Raw genomic sequence first — 8,390 nt, 5'->3', positions numbered from 1 at the left:
TTTGTTCTTGGAAGAGAAATTAGTTATATGGTTCTAATAATTAGAAAAAATATTTCTTCAAATGGTTATAATCAATATTACTAATTGGGATTGATTTTGTGGTCTGATTTGATAATGGTTATAATCAATATTACCGATCTTGATTGATTTTTTGCTCTGATTTGCTATGATTTGATTCTCGTAATGTGTTGTTATTGTTGTTTACAATTAAGGCTAGGATTGCATTGATATTGTAATATGTGAATATAAATACGCACTCTGTCATGAGATCGACAAAAAAAGAAGAGAGAAAACAAAATATTCTCTACACTTCTTCTCTCCTTCTCATTACCACCCACACAGACATATCTTATTTTTTATCTCTCTTGAAAAAAAAATAGAAAAGGATGCAAGGTAAAAAACGAGAAAAGGTAGTTATAATATACAAGATGAGAAAGTGAGATTGATACAAGAGAGGAGGAATTGAAAAGTGTAGAAGGTATGTCACAGTTGTTATTTTATTTATTTATTTATTCATTATTTCTTATATTATCTTTTAATGTTGAACGTGTTTTTGTTTTACACCTAACTTCGACCTTTTGTTTAAGGGATATTATTTTCTACTATTCATAAATATTTTATTCTATAAAAAGTAGTTTTCTTCATTTCTTTTAGTATCTGTCCGGCCGCTCGCGTTGCGTGACACCTTTTTTTCAAATTTCTTTTTCTAAAAAAATATAAAGAACTAAAGATAAAAAACATTTTTCTTTGTTTAATTTTTGTGTCTGTTCAGATGCTCGCGTTGCATGACACTCATTTCCAAATAATTAAAAATACCAAAAAACATAAAAAGGTTTTCAAAATCAACCAAACAAAAATCAAATATTTTCTCAAATAGTTTTTCATGAAGAACTACGTAATCCTGATTCTCCATTGTGAATGAAGATATGTAGGAGCGACGATTAATCCTCGTCGGGCCCAAAAAATTAAATTTTTGTGTGTCTTTTGCACATCCTTTTATATTATTTCTTAGGGAAATTAAATATTTTGAAAAACTACATTACTTTTGCACATTTAATTAAAGGTGTCATCTTAGGATGGACGTTGTGGGGTGCTAATACCTTCCCCACCCGTAACCGACTCCCGAACCCTACATCTAATGTTTTGTAGATCTTGTCTTACTTTTTTGGTTTTTTCGTACTTTTTCAGAATAAACTATTGTGGCGACTCCAAACTTTATTTTTACAAATTTTATTTTTGGTTCGTCGTTCCGTCACGATTTCGGTTGCGACAACTATATACAAAAGCAAACCTAACAAATGACAACTTCTTAATTAAATAACATATTTGTCAGAACTTTCATTCAAATTTTTTTCCACAAAAAGTAAAAATATTGATGTGTAACTCATACAAAATTTTGGAAAAATAAAAAATCAATAATCAATCTCCAAAACCCTAACAACCTATACCTACCTCTTATAATTCACTCACAAATTATGAATCCTGCGTCCACCCTCCATCTCAACTTCCATCAACCACAAACACAAAGACAACCTTACTTTCTTCGCTCCATTGCCTTCAATGTTTATTCTTCTTCTATCGAAGCTTTTGTTGTCTTCAATAAAATGTTTGAAGAAGACAACAAAAAAGGTACAATCTTTTCTTCTTCTGTTGAATCGTTTCTTCTTTTATCAAATGTACATACTTTTGTATGGCTTTTTTTTTCTCTACTGAAGGTTTTCTAGGCGATGTATCAACTGTTTGAAGAAGACAACAAAGGTACACATTTTTCTTCTTCTATTGAATCTTTTCTTGTTCTACTAGATGTAAGTACTTTTATCTAACATAAATAATTAGGACATGTTCCTACAAATATTTACAATTTGATTAAAAATAAAGATGTTTTGTCATTTGTTTCTTCTGATTTTCATTTCTATAATATTTTTCAATTTGCTAAACAAAATAGGCTGTCTTTAAGCAATCCAAATCATTTTAGTCTAAACTTGTTTGATTTATTGCATGATGATGTTTAGGTCCTTTTAAGGAATATCCTTTGTTTGTATTAGACACTAAAAAACCCCATTAGACGAGCTTGACAATAAGGTTTTGATGATAACAAATTCTATAATGAAATAAGATAGTCAAATTAGTAAGGTTATGTTCCAAGATATCTAAAGTTGATTAGATCATACTATTAGATAAGCATTGGACATAGAAAAAGGTTACCTAAGTCAAAGACCTCATTAGATGCTCGTATATAACCATTAGACAACCCATGTTCTTTATTATGAATATATGTTTTTGTTCATCTAATGTGTTGTAAGCAAAGTATAACAAAAGCACAAATAGCACAAAGCAGATAATGCTTGAAGACTAAAGTAAACACAATCAAAAGTGAAGACTAGGCAAGCTCAGTCAGAACTGCTAGTTAGACGAGTCACAAGTTGAACCAAATGACTCAAGGCATCAAGCGACCTAAGAGAACTTAAGGCATTAAACAACCAAGGTCATCAGGCAACTCAACATAACCAAGTACTCTCAACCACTTGAGCTAGTACTTTTCCATGTCATAAAAGCCAACATTAAATGCCATAAAGACTCCTACTACCCACATTTATTAAATAAATATTTCTTTAATTATTTAAATTTCTTCGTTCTCACAACTATTGCCACGGAAGGACCGACTGCTTCACCTTCAGTCACATTTTTATCCTTAACAAGAGGTTGCTCAAGGTTGGTTGGTCACTTCGCCACTAACCGAGGCCCCATCCAACACGACTACTTTGGGATAACCCCTTAGATGTCCTTGAATCCATGAATCTGAGATATCTGAACTTATTACATCAAAATTCCCCAACTAAACCTTAGGAACAATATTACACACAATAAATAAGAAGTCGAAGTAGAAGACATGGTTTACCTTGACAAAGGAACATGATCCATTATTTTGTTCTCAGAGCATAAAAAATAAATAATCTTCTGTTAAATGCAACCACATATGCATCAAAATATGCAATAGTGCCTCTAACTATTTATTGAGGGGGAGAAGGAGAAAAATCAAAACAACACAACTCTCCAACCATTGGATCGCTTCACATCAAACGATTGACAATGAGAGACTATTTGTTTTAGACCCTGACAACACAACTTTTATGACTAAGACTCTATGTCATCTCGGCATGAATCGATCATGGGGACTAATAGGCCAGACGATGCCAGAAAGATAAAGAAATAATTTTTTCTTTCAAAACAAATCGCTAAGACTCCATGTCATCTCAGCATGACTCTAGCCTGGAGGCCGGTGAATCATCTCGATCAATGATCGAATATAGTCCAAAAACAAGAAGGTAGATGAACTAATGCCTTGTATTCAATGGAAGACCTTGCTATTGTGGATGAACAACCACTACTGTAGTCAGCGAATATGTACTCGCCAACAGAAAGTATGATTAAAAATAGAAGGAAATTGTACCCAAACAACATAGAGAAGGAAATAAAATTGTGTCCAAATATTCCTACTTGTTTTTAGTGCTGGAAGAATTCAATTTGGTTCCATTTTAGAGAGATGGGGTTGTTAGGTAAAGGCAACATGGAACTCTTTGAGTAAGATATGCAATATGAGAAAGGATCATCCATTATGCTAGCTAGCTTAATAGAATAATCAAAAGTAAAGAAATAACTTCATCAATAGGGTATTCATTCTAGCTATAATCACATATCATATAGTATATGTTTTAAGAACTTTGTTCGGACAACACCAATTTTTTTATATATAATGCTAGATCTTAATCTTTTTATATAAACTTTTGTATATTCTTTTTAAAAAATTAGAGTGTAAGGCCCACTGTTTTCCCCTTAATGTTTAAGGGCCTAGTCTTAACTGTTGGGCCTAAGGCCAGCCCATAGGGTACCCCAAGACCCCTTACAGCCACTTGTTTCCCTTCATTCTGCATTCATTTGGCAAAACAACCCCCTTTCTCACTCTCTCTTTTCTCCAATAGAGCTCTGCTATGGTTTCGTCCCCATTCTTCCTTCAAGCTCGGTGAATGTTTCCCTCAATTTCTCTAGTGTTCTTGGAGCCGTGGTGCCATTCTGATAGTGCCTAAACCCCCCCTCACAGTAGCTTTTGTTAAGGTAAGGGAAGTTAGGGTTTCACTATTTTTATGTTATTTTGCCTGTTGGATTTGTTTATGTTATACGTGCTTGATATGTATTGTTGAACGTGTGATAATATATTGTTTGTGCTCACGGTGTTGTTTGAATCTAGTTTGGCACGCATGAGAGCAGATGGGTTCTGCTGGTGGTCACTCAAAACGAAAAGTTCTCGCTTAAGCGAAGAGCTCTCGCCTGAGTGAGAACAACAACAACTCACCCTCTTTTTGTTTCGAAGGCTCGCCTAAGCGGAAGCCACTCGCCTGAGCGAGATGGACTAGCTTGAATGAGACCTCGATGTGCCCTTTATTTGCAGTCTCGCCCAGGCGAGAACTTGTAGCTTAAGCAAGGGATCCCTCTCGCCTAAGCCAGAGCTCTTTAGCCAGAGCGAGCTTGACAGAGTTGGTTGGATACGTGTATGTTTCTAATGATTGGATGGTTTGTTGCTTTAAAAAGTTAAGTATGATGCCTTGTATGTTCTATATGATATAATGGGACTGGAATTGATAAGCTTGGTATGAATAAGTACATGAATCATGATTGGTTGATTGGTTGGATATTGGCATGAGATTGTTATGCTTGATAAATCTATGGTTGGTTGGTGAGACATGGCTATGGTATGAGATTGACGTAATTCCATAAATCTCTTGGTGAGATTTCATGATGGTGTTGGGTGTGATGGACGTAATTCCATGAACTTCTTGGTGAGATCTCATGGTGGTGTTGTATGTGACGAACATAATTCCATGAACCTCTTGGTGAAATCTCATGGTGATGTCGTATGTGATGGATGTAATTCCATGAACCTCCTAGTAAGGTTTCATGGTGGTGTCATAATGTATATAATTAGGTAAGGATTCAAGTAAGGGTTGCATCCTGAAACTCTAAAGAGTTAGTTAGTCTCACGTAAAGCGGACTGACTCAAGTGGTGAGAGTAGTAGGAGGCCCTAGTCTTTGGTAGGATAATGACCTTAGATGTTTGAAGGCTAACCTTGTGCGTGGTAGGATGAAACCCATTGGCAATGGCTCTGCAGAGCAGTAGAGGCCACCACAAGTGCAAGCATCCGGTGAATCCGACCGATTATATGTATCCAGATTAATTGAGTCTTATGTTGTGTCACTTGGGGGAGAGTGAGTGGATGGGTTTGAGTTGATTTAAGAGTGAAAGTTGTGTTGTTTTTTTTAAGGGATTTAGAAGTGATGGTGAGTAAATTTAAAAGTAATTTTTATGAAAGTTTAGGAAAGATTTGATTGATGTGATAAATTAAAAAATATGTTTTAGTAGAAGTAATAATCAAATTACCATTTAGCCCTTAGTTAAATTAGTATTGTAAATAAATTTCTTAATTTTTTTAAACACAACAAATGAAACTAAAAAAAATAAAAAAAAAAAATATATATATATATATATATATAAATTTTTTCTTTTTTCCATACTAATGTGTAATCAACGTTGTTATTAATCTTCAAATGCAATTTTTTTCATTTATAATTTGCAAAAACATCAAACAATATTGTAGACTTGACTTTGTTTTAGTTACAATGATGTTATAAATCCCAATTAAATGGTTCTAAAAAGTTTGACGTCATGAAATATAAATAAAGTTTTTAAAATAAATACAACCAAAGAGTGCTACCATACATTTAATGGAGTAGAACATTCTTTATCCTCTAATTTATGGAGAATTAAGTTCACATTGAAATTAACTTCTGCCATCTGTTTGTTGACATCAATAGTCAAATTGGATAAATTTTCTTCTATCCAGCTGTCGTCCACCCTGTTTCCCATTCGCGCTTCTTCTATCATAGCATTCAAAAGCTTTTCATCCATCTCCTCTATCCATTTCATAAATTCTCGCGGCCTGACACCTGATTCTGTCGCAATACTCTTTCCCCTGTTCATGTTTTCACCTAGTTGAACAAAATTCATGACATTATAATAAACTATTAAAGCATTTTTACGAATGATAAACTTTTTCATTAAACAATGCAACCTAGTACAGAATCTAAGAGTTTTCATAATCTCGCCACATTTGTTCTGCTAAATCATCCCTAAAGTTACAACCAATCCTATAATCATCTTCACGAACTTGAGAGATGTTACTTTCCATTTGCTCTTCCATCAACTCTCGATCCACCTCATCAATTAAGGCTTCATCATTATCCACCCCACGTAGATAGTTATGCAGGATGCAGCAAGCTAAAACAATGTTTGTCATTGTATCCACAACATAATGAGGTTCACTTCCACTTGCAATGATAGGGAATCTTTTCTTCAACACACCAAATTTTCTTTCAATAACGTTTCTCAGTGATGAATGGTGATGGTTAAACAACTCTCGTGGATTTTGTGGGCCTCTTTGTGTGAACTCTTTAAGGTGATATCTCACACCTCTATACGGTGTCATTATTGCTCTTTTCAGCATAAATCCTGCATCCCCTAGATAGTACTTTCCTACATGAATCATGACATTTGACTTATTAGTGTGTTACCATTGTAGAAATAAATTAAACTTAATGAACACACTAACCTTCAAGTATGATCAACGAATCATCTCTCACTAGAGCATCCTTCAATATTCTTGAATCAGATGTTGTCCCTTCCCAACCAGCTAAAACATAAGTGAATTTCATATTGAAATCACACGCGGCAAACACATTTTGAGTTGGCCAGTCCTTCCTCCCTCGAAACCTTACGGCATTAGACCTTGGGACCCTTACGCGTACATGAGTTCCATCTATTGCCCCTAAACAATCCTATTTGATATACGAAACAAAGTTAATTAAGGATCTTATTGTACATGTTAAAATTGAAAACATAGACTAGAATAATTTGAGTTATACCTTAAAGTATGAAAAAAATCGACGATTGTTGGCCAAGTGAGGATGAACCTCATTTCCTGATGGCTGAATTAAAAATTCAGACTCCAAGGTCAAAATTGCATCCAACACATTGTGGAAATGTTTGCTAACAGTTGACCCTGAACGATGGAAAAAGAATGTGACACTTCTATTTTTCACGTTATGGCCAATTATGTGAAGAAATTTAGCCACTTGTTCCTCCACTAACGACCGTATCGCATCCTTCACTAACCCAGTTGCCCGTAGTCGCTCGCAGAGGTTAATGAATGCCTCTGGTCCCATACGAATGATATCACGACATCGATTAGTATGCACCAAGTAAGACATAAGCTGTTGTCTTCGACGATCTTTGTTCGGCCAAAATTCCCTACCAATATTGCTATGATTTGAATATATATTCAATATATTCAACGCATGTGCAACAATGCATAACATTGTTACTGTGGCTATTGTTGTGCAAATTTGTAATTGCCGGTGTAAACGTGTGACTATATTGAAGTCCACACCCACAACATCATCAACTACATCATCACCATCCAAATAAGAAAGTTCTAATTCTTCTTCCATGTATGTCACCTTTAAGAAATGTAAAAACTATTACCTCCACATAATACACATAATTATGAACTATTATAAACATCATACTTTAAAAAACCCCAACAATAAATTCCCATTAACAAAATACAAATATTTCCTTCAATAATAACACTTACAATTAACCATGCAAACAATCCATTATGTATCCATAAATAAAACATGAAATCTGTAAAAAAAAAAATAAAAATAACACATTTCATACCATAAATAACACAAATAACACACTTGAACATGTTACATACCTTTGTTTTAGTTTTCAAGACTTCAAACAAATTTCCACAAAAGTCAAAGACCTACACCAACCGAATCATATTAGAATCTTCAAATCACACAAAATAATTTGTTCTCCTAACTACAAACATACCTCAGCCACATACAAGGGTCGTCACACTCACAACTGGACTACTTCCACGAACACACAGCACAACTCAAATCCACCAAGTACCAAGCATAGCACCACAACACAAAACCACGAACACACCACAGCAAACCTACACTAACAAACATATTATGGAAACTTGTAACTCAAAATCAACCCGAGACCATGAAATAACTAACCTCCACCACTTAGAAGGAGACGCAAACCCGCCTCAACCACAATCCATAATTATTCACCACCATAGCAACTCAATTAGCCACCTGCAAGTAAATATGAATATTAGGTCAGCCACCATAGTTACAAAACGTCTTAAGCATTTGAACTCGTGCAAGACCACCTCTTGAATCCCCTGCATTGCCATGTTCGACCACCTCTTGCATAAAAAAAAATAAACATTAGGAAACCAAGCAACCATGGCGAA

This window comes from Vigna unguiculata, chromosome 7 (genome assembly GCF_037176805.1).
Source record: "Vigna unguiculata cultivar grain cowpea cultivar isolate G323 ecotype 2 chromosome 7, ASM3717680v1, whole genome shotgun sequence".
NCBI classification, from domain to species: Eukaryota; Viridiplantae; Streptophyta; class Magnoliopsida; order Fabales; family Fabaceae; genus Vigna; species Vigna unguiculata.
Note: the sequence above shows the minus strand (reverse complement) of the source record.